Raw genomic sequence first — 27446 nt, forward strand, 5'->3', positions numbered from 1 at the left:
ATGAAAGAATACCACAGCGATCACACACCATAATCAAAGCTAAAATAGTCCGATAAATATTTGCATGTCATATTTCTTTTTGGCCAGCTGGTCAGAAAACATATCAGAACAATCAACACTTGAACCATCAGTTTGATGCGGTGCACTTGGTATAAAAAAATAAATTAAAAAAAGTATATTTGGCTTACCAAATATATCTTTTTTTTGGTCATTGGTGGTATGCAGCCTAAAACTGCGTTACTTACTCCTTTATCTGTTCACTTACTTATTTACTCACTCAAATTAAATGACAGTCTTTGTTACTGGACAAAGGAAATCACATCACCTTAACATGTTTCCAACCATATCAATGTCCAGTACGTCATTCTCACAAGAATGATACAAAAAAAAAAGACAGAACTGAAAAGTCACTGACGTACATGTTGGCAACGTGATTGCTGTGAGTCTGCTGATGATTCCGCCTGGACCTCCAGAACCTCTGACCAAACCACAGCCAGTTTTAAGCAATGAGGAAATCGTGGAGCGATCAATCAAAAACAGACTTGCAAATGCCAGGATGTGAGTCATGATCCCATCTGTATGGCGGTGAGATAGTCGGCCCTTCTCCATCATGATTATCTGAATGAGACGTGGGGCCATTCATAAGTGGACACCATCGTTTTCCGAATATGAATGGAAAGCATAGTGACAATTTCCGTCATTAGTTGGAGTGTAAGGACTTGTGGGGACGTGCGATAGCTCGCTGTGTGGCATTATCTAAGTGACGGTGATCTGCTGTAAATTAGGAATGGGAGAACAGTCTGCCCAAAGGTGATTACGGGGTTTGTGATTGGAGGAGGCTGCATTGGAGAAAATTACTGATGCTGTCTATGACTGTGTGCAAAAAAATAAAAAAATAAATAAAATGTGTTCATGACATTCATCTAGTTGAGAAGATTAATTTTAAAATGAGATTTATTTCTTTTTTAAATATGCAGGTGTGGATATGCTGTAGATTTGCAACTGTTTTTTGCATATAAATAGTAAAAGTTCAACTTTTGAATATTCATTTTGGCACAGCTTTTAGAAGTCTCATTTAAAAAAAACAAAAATATGTTTCTATAATTGCTGTTGAATTATTTGAATTCCCTAAATGAATATTTAAATTTGATTATTTTCTTAAAAAAAAGGTACTATGTAAAAAAAACATGATTGTGAGATTAAATTATTCATCTCAAATAAAAATGTAAAATGAATATCGGAAGATCAGATTTAAAGAACTATAGTTCCTCGATATGAAAAGCCTGATTTTTTTTTTGTTTTTTTTTCAACTCTTAAATGTAAATTGGACTGCCAACGCAAAAGGTGTTTCATGGACCACTGTCTGACGAGGGTAATATCTGTTTATAGGATATTTTCCACAAATCATAAAAATCCCCTAACAATATCAATCAGTTATAAAAAAAAAAAAATTAAAAAAAAAACAGGCTTCAGGAGGAAGGCATTATGCTAGTCTACCATAAAGGGAGCAAATACATATGGTTCATCTCATTTTGGACATGTTGCTCCACATGTTCAAAGCGTCGTAACAAAGCGTGTTGCAGTAAAGGCACAGAAATGGTGAGATGGCAAAATTTCTCATCATTCGTCGATTTGTACGAGTAAGCATTCAGACATGATGTAAAACTGCTAATCTACATTAACATGTCAGCCATTATTATAATTGAAAGCTAACCATGTATTTTTATGCCTAGCCGACTAACGGAATGTGAAAGGGTGGGCAGGAGTGCAAAGGAAAACAGCATTAAGTCATTTTAGAGTCTCACACTACAGTAGGCAATATACTATTGTTGAGCAAGTGTGACAGTAAGGATTTTGAGAGCAAGTAGTTATTACAAAAATAACTTTGTAAGCCGTAAAGGTCAACAAATCAATTTTTGCTGGAAGTGCCCAGGTCAGAATACAAACACTGGGGTGACGGAGCCTTTTCCGTCGCTGCCCCCAGGCTCTGGAATAAGCTTCCACTCGAGCTGCGTCTTATTTCTGACCTGGGCCTCTTCAAATCTAGGCTAAAAAACTACTTATTTAGGATTGCTTTTGATACCCAGTAGTGTAATGACACTTTTATCTTATTTTATCTTATTCGATTTTCTTGTATTTTATTGCTTTCACTCTTCTTTTATTGTTTTTACTTATTCTTCTCTTTATTTATTACCTGCTGTTAAGCACTTTGGTACACCGTAAGGATTGTCTGTAAAGCGCTGTATAAATAAACTACATTTACATATTTCAGGCTTTATTGTTAATGTGCTACATTTTGTACTGTGGACCAACTGTGGATGTAGTTATTCTACATTTTGTTTTGAGACTGCATTGGCTTAGACTGCAGAAAAAAAACTTAAAAAGACCAGAACAGTTGTTAAACAGATGGAATTATGGTCATTTTGTTGTATATGTATGTGAATAAAAGAGCATGAAGAGGGCTTATTCTCTAAAGCATACAACATTATGTCTCAAGGAGAGGCAGTGTGATGGGTATGGCTACCAATGGCACTGGGTCACTAAGGTTTGACAGTAAACCAGCTGCCTCTGTCTTTGATCAAATCATAAAAATCTGTATGGATATGATATCTGCTTGCAAAAACTATTTATACATCAATTTAATGAGTAAATAGAAACGCAGACATTTTTTAAGCTAGTGCCTGAGGATATGCAGGAGTAATTTGACCCCCTGTCATTCTATCTGGATGTATTAGAATGGGTTTGAGACGCTCCTTTTCATACAATTTATGTCAGACTAATATCTTTACAAGTCAGGTTTTGGTTGGACAAACCATTCTTTTTTTTTTTTTTCTAGCGTCATGTAAATGTGCTGACTGACGTGCACCCTGATTAATGGATGACTGTTTGTGTCCTTCTGTTTCGAAGACGCAGTAAAGAATACACCACTTTGCTTGCTAGGGTACATGCCATACATCGCCACCAAGAATCTCCTTTGACGCCTCCCTTCCAAGACTGAGCAAGGTCCAAGAAGTTGTTAGAAGAGCTAGATTCGCCTAAATTAGCACTAGGACCAAACAGGCTCCCCTATAAGCTGTTCAAGAACTGCCCCTGAGTTACAAAGATGTCATGGAAGCTGATAAGGGGTTGTTTGAGTGACTCAGACGATCCCATCGGGATGGCAGCAGGCAGTCGGGGTATCACTACAGAACCTAATTCCTCCTTGATCAGTCAGTCTAGAAGCATTGCGCTGTTGAACGTGGAAGGGAAGATCTTCACAGTGCTGGCCAAAAAAGGATGACAAGCTTCCATAAGGACAACAGTTTTATTGACACAAGTAGCCAGAAAGCTGGCTTTTCCAGGCTTTTCCGGGGTTTGTATTAGCACTCAGCCATGATCTGGGAGTATATACAGTGCGCCAAAAGGTAAAAGAAAAACTGCACGTGGTGTGACTCGTCAAATGATTGTGGCTCGGTGCCACACAAGATGATTGACTTCGCCCTGGAATTTTTCCACATTCCTGCTTGTGTCAGCAACATCACAGTAAAGTACTTTAGCAACATCCACATGTGCTTCTCCCTCAAAGAGTTTTCTGCAGGATGGTAACAGCTGGAAGTGGGTATCCCCATGGGATGTGCCATCTCTCCCATACTCTTTATAGCTGCCTTTAAGGCTATCCTCATTGGAGCCCGGCAGGTGGTCAGAGGGCTGACGTTACCATCTGGCGACAGAAGCTACATGGATAATGTAATAAGCATTTTATAGACCGCCCCATGTATAGTGAGGCTTCTTAGGAACCTGAGTGAGCTTACATCATGGGTCGAGAATGAAGATAAAGCCTTCAATGTCACAGAGCCTGTCGATAAGAAAAGGGGTATGAAGTGATGGCACAGTGTTCTTCACTGGAGAAGAAGACATTCCACAGCTAACAGAACAACCCATCCGAAGCCTCAGATAATGGTTTGAATTTGAGCTCTGTGACAAACCAATTGGGAGGCTAGTAAAAAGGCAGCTTGCAGAAGGCCTGGCAAGGATTGATAGCAGCCATTTTCCAGGAAGATTTACAGTGCGTTCAGACCGGAATCGTTCGCGCGACGTGATTACATACAAAGTCAATGTAAAGACGCAAATAGATTCGAGCCGGCGGCGCGAATGAGGCGAATTCTGCCGCGCGAGTGAAAAGATGCGAATTCGCGCGAGTTCAGAAAATCCAACTTTGGCGAAATATTCGCGTCACGACAGCCTCTCAGCGTTGAGATTCTGGACGACAGTGACATGGAGACAGATGGACAGGCGCTACGCAGCTGAAATGGAGTCATGTCTGGGTCAGTGACATCACCGCCTTCTCCAGGATTTGCGTCTGGATGACGGCTGCTTCCAGCGGTATTTCAGGCTCACCAGGACCCAGTTTGATGACCTGCTCGGGAGGATCGGTGCCGTGATCTCTCGGCAGGCGCTGAACTACAGGCACTCCGCAGCTGAAATGGAGCGCCTGTAGTTGAGCGACTGGATACCGCTGGAAGCGGCCGTCATCCAGACGCAACTCCTGGAGAAGGCGGTGAAATTATCCGAGCTGAGTGCACATCCGGATGATGTCATTGACCCAGACACGAAGGCGTGTGCGTTTCCGACGAATCTCGGACTGCCACAGCAGGTACAAGGATACGATGGTACTTATATCAGCCATGGTTGATGAGAGAATGAAATGGATAGCCCCTTGAGCTATTCGCTCGTTTTTTACTCGCGGTGCGAATTTTCGCACCGCGTCCGGTCTGAACGCACCGTTAAGGTGTGGTGATATCAGTTCACACTATCATTGTGCAATGTGGATACTAAAAGTGAGTGAGAAAGACCAATGGTTATGGACAAGATCAGACACGCGGAGCTTGAACACTATCATGTCAAGGCAGTTTCACAGGGCCAGTAAGGTGCATGGGCAAGCTGGAAGGCCAACCGCAATAAGAGCCATCGGCCGGGTAGACATCTGGGGCCTCATGTACAAAGACTTGCGTGGATTTCCTACTGAAACATGGCGTACGCTCAAACCCAAATGACCTCCAACGTCGGATGTACGACTCTGTGCGCACGCATTAATCCAAGCACATTTCGTTTGTACATCCCAATCAACGTGGAATTGAGCGCACATGTCGGAGCACCCGACTCCTCCCTGTCCACGCCCCTACTTAAATACGCAAATCCTATTTAAATGAGCCCTGCACCTGCGATTCCCCTCTGTGTACGGTCAGAAAATAAAGAAAAAAGACTGAATAAGACGGGAAAAAAGAAGAACTTCACGGAAAGCGAGATGTCGGTGCTACTTTCTGAAGTGAAGGCCCGCAAAAATGTGTTCTTTGGCACGCTGTCCTCCGGCATAAGCAGCAAATGTAAGAGGAGTGGGTGGGAGAGCCTAGGGCTGTCAATGCTGTGGGGTCTGAGAAGCCTCACAAGCAGAGGTGAAGAAGAAGTGGTCCAACATTAAGGTGGATGTGAAGCGGAGACTGGCTGCCCACCGCTGCAGTGTGTCCAAAACAGTCGGGTGGGGGGGTGACCGACTCTGTTTGAACAGAGAGTCGGGGCAACAATGGGTGACACTGCTCTCTCATGGGGTGGTGGGAGCTCATGTGGGTGACTCTGATTACCCCCAAGCTAAATACCCATGTTTTTGTGTAACTCACAACAACGTGTTCATACAGTAACGTGCAGAAGTGCGCCGGGGAAAAGTCGAGGCTGATTAAGACATTTCACACTTTACGCGCAGGGTTATTAACATTTGCCCACAGAGACGATCAGGGGCTTGTTAGAAAGATCTGAAACTGAAGTTTAACCAGCAAAAAACAGCAAGAAACTAACTTTGACCACCGACTAATATATATAATATAATAATGATGCTGTGAAGACGGGATAGAAATTGGGGGCGCACGTACTCAATGCGCGTCACGGGGAATAATATTAGGACAATTACAAGAATGAAGTTACTCACCAAGAAGCCAGCCATCACGCACAGTGCCACCTTGTAAGTCTGTTCCCAACGATGCTGTTACTCAGAATGTATGAATCGTGCGTTGAAACAGGGCACCTCGCCACAATGTTGGTTAATTGCATTTACGCATCACATATGATCTGATGAAAATATGTATGAAAATAAATATAATGAATGAAAATGTTCCCTGTTAACATACAAATTCATCATGTGATGGCGCTTTTATAGCAATGTGTGCGCAGTCGATAGCTCCGATTACAAAACCGGCTCTCGCTTCAAATTGAGCTTTAATGTTGGCCTGTTGGGAATTTGATATACGTGGCTGAGATGCGGATAATTCTGTCCCACGCGGCTGGCATGGCTCGGAACAGGGTAGACTGGCACAGTCCCAATTGGTTGGCCACCTGCCCCTGGAATGCTCCGGTTGGAACCCCAGTGTGCACATCACCTGTGAGCACAGGCAGCGCATGCCTCCTCGCTGTGTTGCGCTCCAACGCCGGCCGCAGCTCTGCGCACAGTTCTAGGAGGGTTTCCCTCAAAACGGCTAATGAGTCAGTCGCCATCATGTGCCAGCTAATCCTCTCTGTTGTAGTGAACACACACTCTCTTCGAATTGCACCATTTGCAAAGTCTTCAAATACTTTTAAAGCAGCCATTGTTTTTAATGGTATGCATTGCACCACTTTGCGCTGCTTTTATATCTACTCGTGTAATTGCAGACACATGGGTGTATTAATTGTTTATCAGTATTAATTGTTCATCTATCTCAAATGTGCACATCACTGTCTGAGGACTAATTTTCACATTTATTTATTATAACAGTTTCCCAACATCACCTTAGGTGTCGCCAAAGAATCAACAGCTTTAGAAAAGTGCGTACGCCAGCCCTGAAGCTGCCGTGAGGCACCGCACATTTCCACGATCATTTCGTTCTTGATACATCTGATCGTTGACGTGAAAAGGTGCGTACACCACTATTTTGTGCGTACGCACGCTTTGTACATGAGGCCCCAGGTGTGCCCCACAAGCTTGGCTCAACTTTCTAATCAAGGGGATTTCTGACACCTTGCTGGGTCTATAAAAAGCTCTCCCTTGGTTCGGAAGCCAAGACAAACGCGTACTGTGCAGCAACAGCAACGCAGGACTTCAACACATCTTGTCAGGGTGTACGGTTGCGCTAACACAGGGTTTGCTACAGATGGCAGCACCAGGTGCTGAGGAGATTGACAGCGGTATTGGAGAAAAACAGAGTGGCAGCAAAGAACTCCACAGCCTCCCAGAGAGAATTTATTACCTTTGTCAAACCTGGCAGGAACCAACAGAGGCTGACACCAAGAAAGATATCTCTCCTTACTCAGGGAAATGCGTATTGACCTAGGCAGGCAGTAGCAAATAAATTAAAGCAGCTCACGTACTCTAAGCTTGCCGAAAATTTTTATTGAAAATGAACATACCATTTAGTAGTTATTGAAGATGCTCAGTGTGAGTGTAGTAGAGCAGAGGAGTTATTCCCTGATGAGTGCTGGTTCAGGCTGAAGAAAAGAGGCACATCAAAGTTCTATGTCTTAATTGAGATAAAACATGTCTGGAAATGAATTTGTGTGTGTGTGTGTGTGTGTGTGTGTGTGTGTCTAAGCCTGAAGCTAAGCCACAGGAAGAGGCAGATGGAGAGAACAAGGAAGGGTTCGTGACAGATGTGAATATGTGTGTGTGTGTGAGCGGAGGAAGAGAAGACGTCTTCACTCCTCATTAAAGAGGATGATCATTGGGAAACGGACAGAAACTCTGGTCCGAAAATAAACAACACAATCTCAGTGGGCACTCAGAAAACGCTGTCCTCCAAAAAGCCCAATGCCACATCTCTTCCTTTGAATCGAAAGTTATCTGGATCTGCAACGTAACCGGATCGGTCCCTAAATTCTTTATTTTCTTCCCCAAAATTTGTCTGGGAATTCTTTTTTGCGCAATTTAACTGACAGACAAATAGATTAGTAACACGTATGTGATAGAAATTATGGAAAAAGAGAGAAGCAACGGAGATTTCCGTTTGATCAGGCAAACAGTTACCTGAAAAGGGACTGGATGTCTGTTCATACTTGTAGCTTTTTGTATCTCACAGAAACAGATTAACTGCCACTTTTTTAAAATATTTTTTGGGGGCTTTTTATGCCTTTAATGGATAGGGCAGTTGAAGAAAGACAGGAAAGAGGGGGCAGACATGCAGCAAAGGGCCATCCAGTGCAGGACTTGAACCAGGGCCGGCTGCAGCGAGGACTGTGGCCTCTGTACATGGGGTGGCTGCTTAACCCACTACGCCACGGACCACCCTGGATTTACTGTCACTTTTAACAAAAAAGAAAAGGTAACAAAACACAGACAGCATAGCTGATGTTTCTATAACAGTCAACAGACGTTTTCTATACAAACTTAGTCTCCTCAGTCGGTGACCAAACTTATAAATACGGTGGAACCAACTTAAATAGTCCTGGAATGCTTTACAAGCAAATGTGCAAAGAACAAACCAAACTGAGGAGTTTAGAGACACAGAAGGTAATAACTTACTGAAAATAGGTTAGTGTCCAAGTGTGGAGCAAAACAGACTCGTGAAGAAAAACTAGCTGGAACCCACAAGGAAAGAATTGCTTCAAAATTAAAGAGAAGTGAAACCAAGGTCAAGAAACAGAACATTACATAACGGAAGAAGATTAAGGATTTTTTGGCAAGATTACATCTTTATTTCTGCTGTCACAAGGTTGGTCCATGCCCTTACTAGTTAGAACCTATTTGGTAGCATAATTACAAAATATTTGGTGGCTAGTCCTAATGTTCTGGCTGATAGGTGTATAGATGTATGACGCTGAATGTATGTACGGGCTGGTTAGGTTGACAAAAGCTTTTGGGAGAAGTTGTCGGCTCTGATTAACTTTTGAAATGCACCCCTGTGCGTCTTCCCTGGTTTGCTACAGCATGCCTGTCACTGCCCACACACGCCTGTCCATCTGTCTGTGTGTGTGTGTGTGTGTGTGGGGGTGTTGAGTGAGAGACAAGCATATTCAGCTTTCTGTCTTAAATGTGAGTGGGCATGGGGAGCACTGAGAGTGTGCATTTGTGATGCCTGTTTTTGGGACACGGGTAGTGTGTGACGCACATCAGGAACGCATGGTACCTTCTCCGGCTCTGCAGCCAGTAAACATCACGTTTGCTTCCTCCTCCTTCTCCTGTGCTCATCTCCCTCATGTCTTTCAGCCGTGTACATAGATTTCTGTGGGGGGGTAACATGCTGGGTATTGCACCATGTAAAGTCCACAGAGATGGGAGGTATGATTCATAATAATCATATCTGTAAAGGCGAGAAACCTCAGTGGAGGTGGATTTGATTTATTCCAGCAGTTATTGAATTCTATACAGGGGTCTTCTGCTCTGTCACCATCCTTCTATATCTTAGTGGTAAAAATCAGTAAGAGATAGTCCGGAGCTCATCACTGGACAAAGAAGTAAATCAGAGAAATCCAGTCCAGTCATGTGAAAGGGTGACTACCAGAAGACTGAAAAAGCCAGTTGGCAGAGAGAGACATGCAGCAATTTTAGGTCGCAAACTCAGCTGTAATGCATTATATTTCTGTGCCAAGAGCCAATCTCACGACAGAGTGAAATACCTACATTACTCTTCAGCCCAAAATGCTGCATTCTTACAATAAAAGGCTCAAAAGTTGTACATTTTCCTCACTCTGTTCCCTACACATGCATGGATTTTTTTCCTCCGTGTTGGCTCTGTGATGAATTGGCAATCCGTCCGGGGCGTACCCCGCTTTTTGCCAGATGGCAGCCGGAATAGACTCTAGCCCTCATTGGATAAAGCAGATATAGAAAATGGATGGACTGATGCATGTTCGCCACAGAAATACAGCTTGAAATACAGTGTGTCGATACTCTATGTCTCCATATCGGTTCCAACATTTTGAAGGGCCTTGGGAACTACAGCATCTGTGCATGGGCCCCCCACTCAACCGGTTAAGCCAGCAACGCCCCAATGACGTCCTCTTTTTAGATCTAGCTAATTTCTAACTTTGCCAGAAACACTTGGGGAGAGGGGGGGGCTGACACTGAAAACCTTCTTCAACACTCTCACCCGCAAATGATTAGAGAAGAAATTCATGAATGGTTCGGTATACACGACACAAAATCCATGATTGTACAACTGCAAAGATCTAAACAGTTAAGGTTATCGAAACCTTTACATCAGGTTGTCTCTGCAATCTGCCCTGTGTCTCATATGCTTAGCAAACAAAAAGGCAGGAAGAGCCAGTGATCATTTGAATAATGTGAGAAGTTAACTGAAGTCCTGTGAGAATCCACGTCCCGGCTGCATGCCGCTTCGGTTAAAATATGATGACACTCCACGCCGACTCCAGTCATTTAAACACGACCGATTTTTAAAGTTTAAAGTTTAAAGCAACCAATAACTACTTTGAAATAGTAAATCACTACATTTTTCAATCTAATTTTGACACTTTGATATGTAACATTTTTATAGCTTGCTCTTCAATATCAGCTTACTTAAAACCAGCCAACGAAATGCATTCCTATGAATGAAATTATGCAAATAGAATTTAAAACTGCCCTTGACACCAACTCTTTATGAGGAATTTTTATATTTCAAACTCATTCCGTTGTAGAAATCTTCACCTTCACTTTCTCCTGATGGGATGAACAAGTGTCACATCACTGAGTGTTATAATCTTTTTTGTTCTTTCTTTTAAATATAACACCAATGTGGTCAAATTGTAACCAGTGTAGCCAATGTGATGGAAAGGAGCAGACTGATAAAAGAAGAACAGCAGAAGGAAAGGCGGTAAAAAGGTAAAGAAAGGAGAGGAGGCTTATAATATTCTAACAGTAGGATTTATTTGGGAGGCTTTTGAGCCCTCACTTTCACTCTGAACCTGAGTTGGATGACAAGTAATCTCCTGATAAACCATTTGAATTCACACTCAGGCATCCGCTGTTGCCCAGGGGGGACTGGAGTCACAAATGAGAGAGAAGGGAGAGATTGTGACAAAGCGCATTTGTCACAAAGTGGTTTACAGCGCAAATAAAACAATCTAGAGGAATCCTGTCGGGAACATCTACACGGCTCGTGTGTTTTTGTGGGCTGCGAAATGGGCTTGAGAGGTCGCAAAAGAAGGGAGCAGAGGACACATGCTAAATAGGGGGACAGGAAGGAGAAAACGGATATCTAAAAAATATATATATAAAAATTGGGAAGACATATTCACATCTTTGTCCATCAGCTTAAATTCATTCATCCTTTAGGTCCCTTTCTCTGTTCACTGGCAGCACAGCAGTGCAGTAGTGAGAACTGATGAATCACAGCATGAAGGTCCAGGCTGCGTTGGTTCAAAACAGCCTAAAGACATACATTAGCACTACCCATTATCATAGTGTGCTTGTGCTATCACACACGAATGTTATTATTTTACACGTACCCGTTCATTGCTTCTATAATGATATTTCAGCCCATTAACCTGCTGTCTAAACGGTGATCTCTATCAATTGTTCAACTTGGAGTTTGCATTATTTCTCATTGCAAGTTGTTATATTGGAAAAACCCTCTGATTCCGAAGAAAAGCTTTTCCAGAAATAATATTGCTGAGATGAGATGTAAACTAATCAGAGAGGTGAGGTGAGAACCAAGCATTACCCAACATACCCCGAGGTTGTGCAGTCGGTGGAGAGCATCTGCAGCACCTTGCTAATTTGCAGCTGCCTCCAACTCCTGATGTTATCTTCACCATGTTTGCACAATATCTAAACAAGTTCGGACAAATGGGGTGTTCACATTTGCTTTTTTGAAAAAATTGGATCGGTCCTTGTAAACATTGGGCCTTACCTACAGTAGACAGCAGTCAGAGCCCTCTCAGTTTGGAGAATCAGAGACATTTTGATGGGGGAGTTTATCTGAAAGCTGCTTTGAAGGCAGGCCACAAAAAAAAGGGATTTTTCACAATTTAAAACCACTTAAAAACTTCTTTGTTGCGTTTTCAGCAAATCCTAGTGTTGTGGCCATTTATGTTTTGTAAATCATAAGTTCTATCAATTTAGTTTTCTTTGGGCAGTTAGAATATACTTTAGTTCATTTGGAATCCAAATCTGAAATTCATTTTTATATTTGAAATTGTTTAGATTATTTTGGTAACTTTTAGACACTCCCATTAATTAGACAGATTAAGAACACACCGGGGGCGTGTTGGAAGGGCTCTTTTTGTTTGTCAAATGTCCCGTGTGAAGACGGTGTTTTTCATCAAAAAAATGATTTTTTCTTTTGACCACTTTTAGATCTTGTTAAATCAGATTAAGTTAACTTTCGTTTTTCATCCAAATTGTAAGAAATTTTTTGTTATTGTTTTGTTCATATTTTTTTTGTCAAAAATAAACTACATATGTTTTTTAACAATCAACTCTGAAGTGCGTGCAAGAACAAAACCACCTGCTGCCACCCACGGCCTTTGTTAGAAAATATACTTTGGAAACTTAAAAGGCCGCGACAGCTAGATGTAGTGAATTTTACAGCGTGTCAGTTCTGCAATATAGACAGTTGTTTACTTTGCCACTATTTTCTCAACAAAAGAATTTATATTTTTCTCTTTGTCACAGTTTGCACGCTGATCAGTTTTGATTCACAATTAGGCTTGTCCCATCAAAATACCAGCAAATGAGACGGGAAAAATTCATTAAATAAAATGGAAAAGCACAAATATTCGCCATTTTATGTTCATGCATTTGGCAGATGATTTTTTTCCAAGGCGACTTACAAATGAACATAAAAAGATTATACAGGGAGCAGAGAGCGTCATCCTCAATTTTCAACATGTTGAAATGAAAACCAATTTCCACAGCTCCCCTTTTCTAACGTCTCCTGCTTGAGACGGATCTTCCTCCACGCCCCATTTCTTGCATTTCTATCTCTGAGAGCACGGAAAATCTGTCAGTAAAAGTTCAGAACAAATTCTCCCCAACATCCTCAGATTTTCCCTCAATGGTTCCTTAGGTCCTTTTGAAAAGACTTGGAGACCTCTCTTAAACTATATTGAATCTTTGACATCTCTGCCTGACTGCGACGACTGAGTCCCCCTATATTTATTTATTTATATTTTATTTATTTTATTTTTTCATTGTTGTTGTTTTTTTAAATGTTTTTTTACTTTTTTATTTAAATTTACTAGTTTACTTTGTCATTTTCCATATTCATATGTTTGTTGTATGTGTCTTGTACTGTTTATATGATTGGGGATTGTGGGAGGGATAAAAAACTGGGGAAAATGATAGAATGGAAGGCTTCTCTGTTGCGCTGTACTGCTACATTTCTACCTGTGCAATTGCTTCCAATAAAGAAAGTCTATAAAAAAAATTCTCCTCAACATCGACATGGTGGTGTGTAAAAAAAAAAGAAAAGAAAAATACCTAACTGAAATCATAAAACACAAAATTTCAAAAAGTGAAAATAAAAGGAAAAAAAGAAGTCACTCACCATTTTTCTCAAGCCTGTCAAGCACAGATACGAGCCAAACTCACAAAATGAATCAAGAAATGTTTTTTTCTTGCTTTAATTACAAAAATATACAATTCTTGTATATTCTGATTGGATTTACCCTGCCTCTCACCCAATGACACCTGGGATAGGCTCCAGCCCCCCGCGACCCTGAGTAGGATTAGGCAGGTACAGAAAATGGATGGATGTATATTCTGATCTAGTCAGTTTAAGCCAAACTATTGTCAAATTATTGCCCCGAGTTAAAAAAAAGTTTGTAGTTTCTTAAAAATGAGAAAAAAGATTTGAACTCGTCTTCATGAATGACATTGTGCGTTTCTTTTTATAGGATGCACATTAGTTGTACAATGGTCGGAATATTTGCCTTTGAAGTTCCAAGTTTCCTCAAATGTCTGGTTTGGGTTTGATAACTGTGGCTCAGAGTCAAGGAATGCAACTTTACTTGACCACACAGTAGACTGTGAAGTAAATCGCTTCTAGCAAAACTTCAGTGCTTATCATTCTGCTTGGATGTCCCCTCCCTCAGAGATATGCTGACTCTCTGTGTCACTTACCCAAGAGTAGGGACAGCATGAGCTGACAAACTGCAGCCTCCTTTAACCCCTCATTACGAATACACACATCAGTTCCTTTAATCCTCTAAAAATCCCCTTTCCCCTCTACATGTTGAAAACCCATCCACCCACACAAACACCACCAATTACAGCTGTGGAAGAGAAAATACTGTGGCGCTTCCATCCAGCTGTCAAGGTTTTTTTTTTGGTTTTTTTTTTAACCAAATTATTATGATGTCGCATGCAAAAGTAAAACTGGATTGTTTTGATAAAGTGAATGGAAGTGTGTCAAACTCTTGTGCCTAAAACAATCATTCACAGCCTTTTTTTTCTAAAAATAAAAATGATCGGATTTATTAAAATTTCTAGGATGTGCGTTGGTCAAAATATCACAGAAAGTCAGAAAAGCAACTCCGTTTTCCAACATGAGCACGCACCTCTATTCGCAGTGACCCACCCACTCCACCCCTCTCATCTGCAGGTTCTGACTCTTTTGAAATTGATAGTATATTATTACTATAGGACAGAGTCTACTATTGGTCTGAGAGCTCACACTAGCACACACAGCAAACTCAGCTCAGACTACCACCCACCAAAATGACAAATAAATACTTCAACATCTTTATTCTCAAATATCTACATGTCCTTTGTCTGCCATTTGTCTATGGATAGTTGTTACTGAGCACTCTTACTCTTTGGTACAAGCTTGTTGCATGTTGTCTTGTTCCAGGGAGATGTCCCTGTCACTGCTCCACCACCAGCAGACGTTCCAGGAGTCAAGGAGCGAAACGTTGGTTCCTGGCTGATGACCCTGCAGCTGACCCATGGGCACCGGAGGAGGTGTGACAGGCAGCAATGCCCATCAGGTGACTACATCTTCCTGTACATCCACTGGAGAATCATAGAGGAATTCTAACAGATGGTTCATAATGGGGCTACGGAAAAGAGACTTTCCCTCATTTAAACCTACACAATCCTCCGAAAAAATGTTTAAGCACTTGAAAGGAACACAGCGTATAATCAACTTCACAATATTCTTCTTCTGTTTGGTTGTCTTAACACAACTTTGATGTTTTTTCTGCATTATTACATGAACAGTGGCTGCCTAATATATCCTGTAGCTGAACAGCTGTGACTCAAGCCTCCACTGTCTAAGCCCAAATACCAACTAGGAGACATAAAAAAAAAAAACAACGTATTTTTACTGTTTGCAAACTAGTGATGGGAACTTCGGCTCTTTTCTGAGAGTCGGCTCTTTTGACTCGGCTCCCAAAGAAGAGCCGGCTCTTTCGCCTCCCGAACAGATCTTTATTTAGGATCTTTCGTAGCTTATAGTTTACCTTAACTTTGCAAAAAAAATCATGGTTTATGTGTTGAAAACCCTTTTGCTTTCAGTGTTTTTACAAGAGACCTTATAATTGCCTAATTCTTTGCATTTATTCTGTGACAAAACCACTTTTACATTTGTTTATTTCAATTGCACAAATTAACAATAAAATTCAAACAAATCCACAGAACAGAACTCAAGCTAACATTAATAATGTCCTCAATTAAACTTTATTATTGGACAAATAAACAAAAAAATTTCAAACAAATCCACAGAACAGAACCAAAACCAGAACCAAACTCCTTAATTCTCACGTGAATGCCGCATGCTGGTCGCCATGCTGGCCAATCGTAACAAAGCTCTGTCGTAACCAGAGCTGGGACTGAGCACCTAAAGTGAAACCGGCTCTCACTCGATGCGAGCTGGCTCTTCTGATTCACTACAAACAGCCGGCTCTCAGAGCCGATGCTTGTGCACATAACCCATCACTATTGCAAACATCATGTCCAGCAGAGGACCATCCAACAAGGCTAACATCTCCAAACAGGCTTTTCTTTTCTTTTTTTTGTTTTTACTTAAATCGGTCATCACACATGTGTAAATGAGTAACAGCCACAAAACAGGAGCCAAAGTTCAAGTCCCAGCATGCATCAAGTCAAGAGCCATGGCTAAGTTTACTCTGCCTCGAGGGGGGGGGGTAACTCTCCTGTTTTTAGTCATTAAAGTTAAATGTCAAATTTACCATACTACCCTTCATTAAATTGCCATTTGCCTAATTTACCCTTTGCAAAAGTTTGTTCCCTGAGAGATAAAGAAAGTTCTCAAATCGACAAACATTACCCAACACTGCAGGCGAGCTAAGGATTTGCTGCAGATGTTGGTGTGCTCTTTACTTTATCATTATTTATTTTTAATAATTGCCCATTGGTCAGTAGATGGAGAATAGGGGATTTAGTTTTTAAAAAAGTGCCTTTACTCCAGTATCTAATGATTAGCGCGCAGTGAGGGACAGTATGTCCATCAGGTTGCGTTTCGTGCATTTCAGCCTGGTGCTGCATATATGCACGCACACACACACACACACACACAGTTGAAAACAATGGCTGACATAATATCGGGTTTTGACAGCAACTATCATAGCCTAAACCATTCACGGCAATATCAATAGAAATCTTAAATAGATTAACCAGTCTGATGGAGGTATTTTTATCGCACTAATTAATCTTTTTCTTTTGAGAGCTACTTTTCCTCCTTTTGTGTTAGTAAATTGTTCAGAAACCAACCGGCGTTAAATAAAAATTGGATTTTATTAGCTGAGATCCTGAGATAAGGATATCGTGCATGACTGACAGTTTTACTCTTAATCTAACAGTTGATATGATATGATTAAGATCTAAACATTGTGACACCCTAGTTACAACTAGCTTGATGTACTTGTGTTTTGGTCATTTTCTGCCAAATTAGATTAAAAGTTTTAATTTTTTAAACTCCTTTATTGGTACGAGGGATTTGTACTACGACTCAAAGCATTATTCTCCCACCACTTTTCTTTGGACTTTACCCCTCCTGACACCTCCTTTTTTCCCCTTCTTTTCATGGAGTATACTTTTAGCTGTGTTGTTCACTGTTTGAATAATGCTTTGAAGCCCTCAAACTAGCCTTGAACTCGCAGGGTGATATCAGTGTATGTGTGTGTTGATATGCTGTTTGAATCTTTTTTTTTTGGCAACACGAGCCAAGTCAACACTTGGCTGGAGTCACTTTCAAATGTTCTTTTTTTCCTTTCATCTCATTCCCGCTGTCTCCTTCAAATGGCCTCTCATCTCATCTTGTCTCGCCATTATATTTCCAGGCCCTCAACAGTTTCAGAGTTGTGCTTTTGGCATCCTCCCCTCTTGCTACTTTTCTAACGATGCTGCTGTCAGACAGGGTGGCTCGAGATTCAACATGCAGTGCCCTCCTTCCTGACTTCTTGTTCCATGCAACTGCCGACACAATTGTCAGCTGTCATTTCTGTTTATGAGAGCTGCTTTGATTAGCCTGTCAGATCATGAAAATCTCATTGCCCGCATTCCCCCAATTTACAAGACAGTGCTGTCAAATTATACGCATTTCTGTTGGTTGTTATTCCCAGTTCCTAGAGAGGTTCCCAGTTTTGACCTTTGTCATTTGTCAGTTGCTACTACCATGTGTAGGTCGTCTGCACCTTTTTGCCATCAGCATTTTCTAGTTCATTAAGACATAATTTTTTTTTTCTCCTATAAAATGTATGCTTTTGTTGCATTCAGAGATCCTTAACTCATTGGCTGCCAGCCATTTTCAGTTCAGAGACACCCATACTGCCAAGTGTTTTACAGTATTTTGACTGATTTTCCAAGACCCACAGAAAAGTGTCTTATGACTATGTACACACCGAAATTACCAAACGAAAGAGTAGACTCTCTTCTTTCATCAGGAAAAAAAAGTTTGTTTCTACCATTTTCAGTCTTTTAGTAATAGACAGTAGAACATACGTTGGTTTCACCAAAATCAGCCGTTTGACCCAAAAAACGGAGAAAACACGCTTTTTCTTTTTTTGTGCAAAGTGGCACTGCTGCCACCTTGCGGGTAATTTTGCCAGTATATTCTCTGTTTAGTGTTTACAAGCCTAAGATTTAGTGACAAACTCCGCTAGATTTTCCCCCAGCCCGCTCCGTTAAAAACGCAATTGACGTCTATAGACGTCTTTGGCAGTCAGCGTTTTTTTTTAAATTGACGTCTATAGACGTCAATGGCACCGAAAGAGTTAACATGTCATTTTGGTTGGAAATTGCTCTTGAAAACCCAGAGCACTCAGGTACAAAAACCTTATGCTGTTTTCACAGGAAGAAAACACAGGTGAGCCTCAACATCAAAACCGCCTGGGGGTATTTTAAGTTTAGTTTCTTCATACGATTAATGGTCATAGCTGTCCTGACTTTAGGTTTGAAAAAATGTGTTTGTACTCCTTTGGCAGTAATAACTGCTTCAATAGGTGTCATTGAGGCATAAAAATGCTGGGGGGATTTTAATTCCTTCATTCAGCTCAAACTCTTTCAGAGATGGTGGGGAGGAGCGGTTAATTTCATGCTCCAAAACACCAGAAATTTTTTGTTTACGTTAAAATCTGGAGACGAGAACATAAGGGTCACACTTTAGTGCCATCTATTCATATTGTTTTTTTTTTAGCTGTGTTGATCAGTGCATTGTTATCCTGAAAGATGGCTCCACCTTTGGGAGACACTTGGTCTCAGAAGTAACTCTACCATGCAGGGCTATTACAGGACCAATAGAATACCATGACAAGCTTTTATTCCCCTCCTAAGGATCCAGTCATCTGCACTCGAGTAGTTTGGAAGTCAGAAAGGTCACACATTTTTTTATATCTATGTGTACACTTAAGGACGGATAAGAAAATGTATTCTTGGTTAGTACATCAGGTACAGGGTGTTTGTAGTCTGCAACACTTCGCCAAGACAAATCACTACTCCCTCGACTTAAAGCAAATGGGTAAGAGCTTCCCTTTGTTCAAGTACTTTTAGCTTTGATTACCTCACACTTTTACTGTGGTGTCCTTTTGATAAGCTTATACAATGTCGGAACATTAATGTCCATCCAGAGTTTGATTACTTTTTCACAATCTTGTATTAATGATGGAAGAGTCGGACCCAAAAGATAGATTCTTTTTAGGGTTATGGTCTGGTCTGAAAATGATGTCTCATGCTCCCTGTACCACTCTTTCCCAATTTCAGCCAGAAGAATGCTGGCATTGTTATATTCGAATATGTCAATGCCAAATCTAATGAGGGGAAATGATCCTTTCATGGGAGTAGGCAGGAGACGGAGGTCGAGAGGCGAAAACAAGGTCGGTGTCCAGAACAGAGATATCCAACGTAGGCGAGGCAGAGCAGGGAAATCCGTAGGGCAGAACGTGGTCAAGAACAAAATCAGTCAGAGAAGGCTCGCTGGATATCTACTCACTCGAAGGCTTTCAAAAATCTGGCACCGTCTGCCTGCCAGAGAGCCTAATATAACTGCTAATGAACAGGTGAGTGGCATGACGCTGATTGAGTGTGGAGTAGCAGGGGACAGGTGAAGCAGATGAACTTGATTGCAGACATGGTGAGCAGGGAAGGGAGACAGCAGGCAGACGGGCCATTATCATGACACTGACCCCACACGCTTGTACAGTAGGAACTGATCAAGATGGATGCAGGGCTTTTACCGGCACTCCTCATACCCAGAAGCGCCAGTCCCTCTGAAACAGGATGGGTGTAGACCAGATCATACTTGATCCAATGTGCCTGATTCCAATCTCATACTCTCTAGTAAATTGGAGCTTTTTTTTGTTTGTTTTTTCCTTCCTTGATTCACCGGTTTTCTCAGCGCCACACAGCTGCTCAGTTCCGATATGAGTTTCTATAGTACATTTCTGTCTAAGATGATTGTTTAAAACTATCCTTCAAGGCTATAATAAAGCGTTGGACAGTTCTTCATCCCAGGATTATAGTTTCAGCAGTCCACATAATCGTTTCATTTGCTTGATACAGACCAATGATTTGACCCTTCTGAACAGAATAACATTGTTCCTATGACAACAGGATGTGTCTTCTGATATCATTAAGTGTGTCACAGGAAATGCTCTGTCCAAGCTGATGTTTGGCAAAGGCCCGGTGATCAAAGAGTGGCTATGGATACCGGTTCAAAAGTTGAACAATCAGCAACCTCACCCGACTCAGTGATGCACCTCAGCAGGATACCAAGCGGCGATCTCAGACTGTCATTCGGACCAGATAACTGTGGGGGAATAGTATTTAAGAGAGGCAATATGATCACAGCTGAAGGGATTGAATTACCAGAAAGTAACACAGCAGATGTAGCGAAAAGTTGCTTCTGTCGTGTTTTATTTGACATTTTGTAAATCCCATTGAGTTGTATTGAAGACTGAATGTTCGTCGATAGCAGACATGTTTGTAGTTCTCTAGCACCGGAAATGCTGCTAGGTGTATTGCATTTCCGGTGCGAGAGAACTACAAACATGTCCGCTCTGAGCAACATTAAGCCCACGGACCGCATCACATCTGTCGCCATGTCTTTTCCTCTCACTCTCGCACACCTTCCCTTTCTAGCCCGGCCATTATTTTGTTGTCTCTAGAGTGTCATTAATCAGTGTGATGCTCTGAGGGCTTCATTAAAGTCTATTGCCATGACTCTTTCCCTTCCCTCTTAGCCTTTCGCCTCGCCCAAATTTAATCCAATGATTTCTGTGACTTCATGTGGAACTAAAGAGTCAAGGCTTTGTTGCCCCAAATAAAGGCCAAGGCTTTTATTCACTAAAAATTGCTTGGGGTACCAGGCCTTAGGGCTAGCAGCTGGATGTAGAAAAAACTTTTTTTTTAAACTCTTAATCAAATTTCATTATCATATTGTATTTTGGAAAATGAAAGGTGAATGGTGACCGACCAGCTGTCACAGATGAGGAAAACCCATCTGATTTGGTGTGGAAACTGCTACTCGACACAGACACACTAGCAATGAATGAACCATATGCAAAACATACAAGTCATATAATACTGTTATGCTTGGCTCTGCAAGGACAATACAAACAATTTGAAAAAGTACAACTTTAGATATTTTTCACAAAAAAGTATCGATCCACCCTTCATTTCTTTATTTTGCTTCCGAGCAGCCAGACTTTCCTGTAGTCTTTTAAAGTGGTCTTTATCAATAGTTGTTTTTGTTTTTTTCTTTTATCAGTCCAGAGAAATGTGTTTTTTAAGCCACTAAACATTGACCCAAGAATCAATCATTAAAAAAGGGATGACCATGTTTTGTGTCTTTGACCAATAGCGGTTCAAGTTCAGATTTAGGGCTGGTGCTAAAACCGGTTTTAAGTTGGTTGTAGCTCGGAGCACGTTTGGTTCTGTTCTCCACAGCTGGAGAACCACATCAAGACATCACATTAAAAATAAGATCAGTCTAGTTTATCGACCGTTTAAAACAGTCGATGCTTCTGAACGCTGTCTGCATTCTATCTAGTGTTTCCAAAGGCTAACCAGTATTTAAGGATCGCAAAACAAATGGGAGTCATACACAATGTCTCAAGTGGAATCCATAAACATGAGTTGATTTGATCAAACCACACACACACAAAAAAAAACAAAGCTACATGCTCTGGGTTTTTTAAACTTGGCAAGTCACAACCTTTTAGTTTGTTTGTTTGGCCTCCATAAACCCATCCCCACCATAGGCAGTTTGCTCTGGTCCATTAAGGCATTGTTGCTTGTGTAGCATATTTTTTTGGGGGGGACGTGCTTTAATGCCGGATGTTGATGGAGATGGAGATGGAGAACCCCCCCCACCTTTGCAGAGAATAATTCTAAATTGTATCTTTAAGCATTTTTGTACTAGCAGCCTGTTACGAAGACATAGTTTGTTCCCATTGTTGTAGTTTAATCTACTAAATGTCCAAAGATAACACAGTTTGACTGACAAAATTCTATTCTTTTAAGACCCCATGTCCAAAAATTTGGTATAGTCCAGCATGATGTGCAGTTTGACCTTAAAGATTTTAGGAAACTGGACAAGTGGAGAACAAGAGCCATCTAGAGCAGTTTAACAATATGTGAAAGCGATGTCTTGAAAGAAATGGGGGAAAAAAGCTGAGGACCTTATACAGGGGAGGGATTCATCTGGACCTTCTGTTGATCCATCTACTTTTCACTGAAGTTTCATGAGAAATGGTCTCCATGGAAGGGTGGCTGTCAAGAAACCATTCTTGGCCGAAAAGGCTGAAGTATGCCAAATAACACAAGAAGTGGACTGAAAATCAGTGGCAACAGCTCTTATGGAGGGATGGATCCTCCCCAGAGCCCGGACCTCAACATTACTGAAGCAGTGTGGGATCATCTTGACCGAGAACGGAACAAAAGGCCGCCGACATCCAAAGAAGAGCTTTGGGATGTCCTTCAAGAAGCCTAGAAACTATTCCTGAAGAATACTTAAAGAAATGACAGAAAGTTTCAGGCTGTGTTGAAGAAGTGAGGTGCTCAAAGCAAAAATTGAGTCTAAAGCTTGTTAGATTTGTACAAATTGAATTTCCATGTATGCTTTTACATGGTTCAGTAAATCGTTGCACCCAATTTATGTTTTCTTGGCAATATAAAGACATGACAGGTGTCTCAAGGCTTTTGCACGGTTGCTGTTTACATTATGTGTAATAGAAGCAGAGATGAACAACTTGCAGATGTTAATCCAGTCACCAATAGGACAGGTTTGGGGTGTAAATTGTCAATTATTATAAATGTACAGCCTCAATCATATCTTTTTTTGCAAGAAAATAAATACTTGAGTTGGGGGACTCAACTGCAATCTAATATATTTTCCATTTTCTTCAAACCCTTTCTCTTTTTCTTCAATGTGTCTTACCCTCTTCCTTTCTATTGCTCCTGCAGCCATTTTATAATAAAGATACACCAGACGTCATTACACACATCGAGGGCGCCATTAAACTGATACTGCACTGCATCGTTCTAAACGACCACTGTACAGCTTGAAGCAGTTTCCTCCGACATTGCACACTTCCCACTTTGGAAATATATTAAACCGAGTGGCCTTAAAGCTTCAACGTGGGAATTTGAGTTATGGCGCAGATGCCGCACAGATATTCAGTAATCGGATCCAGTTGAGTTCCATATTCTGGTGTTCATTTGAGAAACACTTTTAAAACCTAATTGATTTGCTTCTATAGGAGAAATGTAATAACACCCGATAAGGGGCTTATTATGGGTTTGAAACCATTTTATGACAAATGGAGGAGATGCAATCCCTTTCATTCTGTTGTATTCAGCCCAGCCCAGCACGCTGACTGCTGGAAAGAACTAAAGACTCTGTGCTATAAACCTGGGGCTGCGGCGTATTACAGGAGCTGCTGCGCTCCGTGCTATCCGCAGTTGCGACGGCGTCCTGGTATGTGCTTTTCCCATTCACAAAAAGTTCCTTCGTGTGGATTCTAGCAACATTAACGCGGTTGCAGTCACCAGCGGACCAGTCTGCTTTGATTTCCTTCATTCTTCCCGGCTATATATATACATTATTGCTCCCCACCCTCCCCCCCATGACCTTAACGGTGGGGATGTAACAATCTGTATTGTCATTATGATTTTAATTTTGTTTTGGTCCCACTCGTTATGAGTTGGTTGTGTCTGGTTATTTATTTTGGTTAACAGTTTTATGGCCTTATTTTGCCCCTGTTTTGTTTTCTTGTTTTGTTTCTTTGTTCTCTATTAGTGTATCTAATCAAAGTGACAACTGGTTTAATTGGATTTAATATAGTTTAGGTTGGCTGGTAGCTCCCTTGTACGCTCCATCCCTCTTGTTAAAGGTGCCCTATGACCAGGTGTGGCACACACTATAGACCTATGCAGGGATGATTTGATTTCCCTTATAGATTGTTTCGGTATTTTGTTTGATTTACCTGTACTCGCATTATTTGAGTTATGTGGGGTTTATTGGGATGAATTGTGTTCTTTTTGATTATATTATTTTTGGGAATTTCTTACATCCTTGTTTGTATTGTTTGTCTGTGACCATGACCTGTAGAGGTTAAATCGCTGCAATCCTTTGGAGGACGCTCATAGCCAGCTGTTTTTGTTGTTTATTTTCAGTTCACTTAGGATTAAAGCATTAAATAAAATATATTTTTGTACTGGAAATCACTTCTGTTTTAGTGTGGTATTCAAACCTGAGTGACCTTAAGACTCTCTTGGGGGAGTTCCTGGGATTAAGGTCCCCCCCAGGTGGCGCTGTCGAGCTTTTTTCACGTACCCCACTCGCCACACATAATAGAGCTTAAGATTGGCCAAACTGCATCTACTATGATGCATATCATCCCTACCAATGATGAACACCTGAGCTACAGAAAAACGCAAAGTAACCCAGATTACATGGGCAGCATTTTTTATTTCTATGCATGCAACTTTTTTTTAACCCCTTGTCGTGTCCAGCATTATGGCAGTAGAATTGTAATCTGAATACCGTTTATGCCAAACACATTTGCTATGCCAAGGGAAGCTTTATGAATGTAAAACTCCCCTTGATGCCCATCAATTCCTCATTTTTATTCATTTATTTTTGTTACAATACTTAACATGATGTGATAGTGTGATAGTGCCGAACCGGACCGGGGGACAGAGAGAGAGGGAGAGCGAAGAAGAGAAAAAAGGAACAGAAACATGAAGAGACAAACATAAAAAACAAGCTGCTACACCTGTTAAAACAAAACTGAAGACAATTTATGGCTTTTGTGGGGAATCCAGCCTTAGAGGCATCAGGAGCACCTGTAGGCAGACAAGCGGAGAACAAACACACAAACAAACAAACGCATGCAACTTTGAAGATGTTTGCCTTCTCACTGGTGGTGAAGAAAAGTTAATAAATCTTGTTTGGCAAGTAGAAATGTTCATTTCTGTGGCTGCAAAAATAATGTTTGCTAGATTAAGTCAGAGATGCGATCTTCAAACAGTCACAGGCACTTTTAAATTAAAATTTCCAAAAGTTGAGCAGTATTTGTTCTGTGTATGCTGGATGTCGAGGCTCTCCCAAACATTTTAATTAAAAATCCAGATTCAAACAAGAACAACTTTCATATTTGAATGAACAGAAATGCTTTTGAAACCTTTCACCTTAGATGGTACCTGAGTGCAGCTGCTTCCTCTCATATCTACTTCCTGAAAAGGAATAAAGGGCTTTAAGAATAATTACAGCGACAAGTGCAGACATACATTTTTGGTCTGTGCATCCTTTGAGGGCTTGTGTAAGTGCTTTAAGTCTGATTTGCTCTCCTCTGGAGATTACATTGAGTAAATGTTTTAGACTTCATGGTTCTGCAGGTAATTACCTTACTGAAACTGGCGAAATAGGATCACTGCTGACTGCAGTCTTTTCATTATTGTCTGTATAACAACAAAGAGACAAGGGGAGCATACTAAGTCTCTTCCTGTACTTAAAGGGATAATCCGGAGTAAAATGCACTTTAGATCAATTTACGGGATGTTGGGAGTACATAGGTTGAGTTGACATCAAAATCATGTCATTCGGATGTGTTTTGAGAATTTCGATTTGACCGTTTTTAGCCAAAAGTCGTTAGCCTGGAAGTGAATGGGGCAAATCATGTCACCGCTACAAAACGCTATTTTTATACCTCTTCTACAGCTCCAAACAACACAACACTTACGTGGTAGTGAGTAGAGGGTCCCTAAAGCCAAACCGAAGTGTCCCGAGGTCTTCATGTGGTCGGATATAGAGTCCAGAATGAATTTAATCAAGCCAGTACCTTTCCGGAAATGTGTCTGCTGCAGCTGCCGCCGAAGACCGTGGTGAAGTTGGTTTGATATTGGATATTCGATAGATAAGGTATAATTTTTTTCAAACCAATATCTTCTCAAATTCTCAAAACACATCCGAATGACATGATTTTGATGTCAACGCAACGTATGTACTCCCAATCATCCTGTAAATTGATCTAAAGTGCATTTTACCCCGGATTATCCCTTTAAGTGCCAAATAGGATTGCACTGGGACAAATTCGAATACCCGAGGTGTTTTTTTTTTTTTTAAATATTTCCAATGCCGTGTTTAGAAAAACACTTTGGGATGACTTTGGGAGTCAGGACAAAAGCTTAGCAGAAAACTTTTAGTAAAACTAATCATAACCTAAGTAAGTGTTGTGTTAAAGGACTTATGAAACAAATTTTAATTGTTGTAATTTCACAGTTTTTGCTGCTGATTCTAAATGTTCCAAGCTTTGCGATTAAAATGAGATATTATCTGGATAATAATTTATCCGGGAAGTCATGTTAAAACGGGCTCAAAAGGAGCCACATTTTGTCTACTTGTGCGAATTCATTTTTTTATGCGTGACGTCATAGGGTTGACACAGAAATTCTAGTTGTCTAACTGTAATGGCGGCGTCTATGGCTAAGACATCAAAGCACGGTGGAAAATATTGTGTTGCTGGAGGGCCAAATGGTATTAGTTGCAAAAATAGCAGCATCTCTCTGCACGTGTTTCCCAAACTAAAAAATACTGGAACTGAGGCTGACAAGGAGAAGGCAAAGACAAGAGCACGGTAGATCGTATTACTGCCTGCTGCCGCCTGCCGATAGCTGCACCTGTTACGGTCTTTGCTGCTCGGAAGCAGGGGACTGCTCGGTCTGCTCTTCGGTCTTCACACATATCCAGCTATAATTTGGCGACGTTGTGAGTGGCTGGCCGTCTATCTCTGCTAGCTTTTTTTGTGTTTTGTCATGTTTTTATCGTTTTCATCACGACTGATGCATGATCGCCTGAGTCTCTTGAAAATCAGAGATTCTGTGGACATAATATCGATCACGTCAACGATCAGACAAAGCCACCGCCACCTGTTTTGGCGTCTGTACCCTCTTACCTATGGCATCTACCTGGTCGGTTGCAACAGCCGTCGCAGAAGACGTTGAAAGAGAGGTGGAGTAATATGCCGGCTGAAAGCCCACCTGGCTTTGCCCCTTCACCAACAACGCTTGCCATCTGCTGTCTGGTCTCTCCGGTGATTGCGCCGGCTACGACATCCGAGGCTCCGTGGATCAGTCCTACCGATGGCTGCTGTCAGTCGTGCCGAGGCCGGGTGCCCATCTCCCTGCCGCCGACCCGTGAGGATCCGCAGATGGGGCCGTGCACTGGAGGATCTCCGACCCGTTAATCCACGCCATTGTTTATTAAGCTTACATTAAAACCATGTTATTATCACATACGTTTTTTTTTAAGTGGCTGGATTTCAAAGTGCCCCTTCGTTAGGTTTCAACGTGTCAAAGACAGCGCAGCAGAATGCCATATCTGCCAAACCGGCATGTTCAAATCTTTTCCAGTTTACCACAGCAAACATACACTATTGTGTCATTTGATTGATAACATCTTAATAATAATCAGCGCGTAGTAGGAGCGATGGCTGTTTTGTGCCCACCGATCCTGTGCCGAAAATGGTAACTTTCATTTCCATTACCC

The sequence above is a fragment of the Odontesthes bonariensis genome, chromosome 19 (genome assembly GCF_027942865.1).
Source record: "Odontesthes bonariensis isolate fOdoBon6 chromosome 19, fOdoBon6.hap1, whole genome shotgun sequence".
Taxonomy (NCBI): domain Eukaryota; kingdom Metazoa; phylum Chordata; class Actinopteri; order Atheriniformes; family Atherinopsidae; genus Odontesthes; species Odontesthes bonariensis.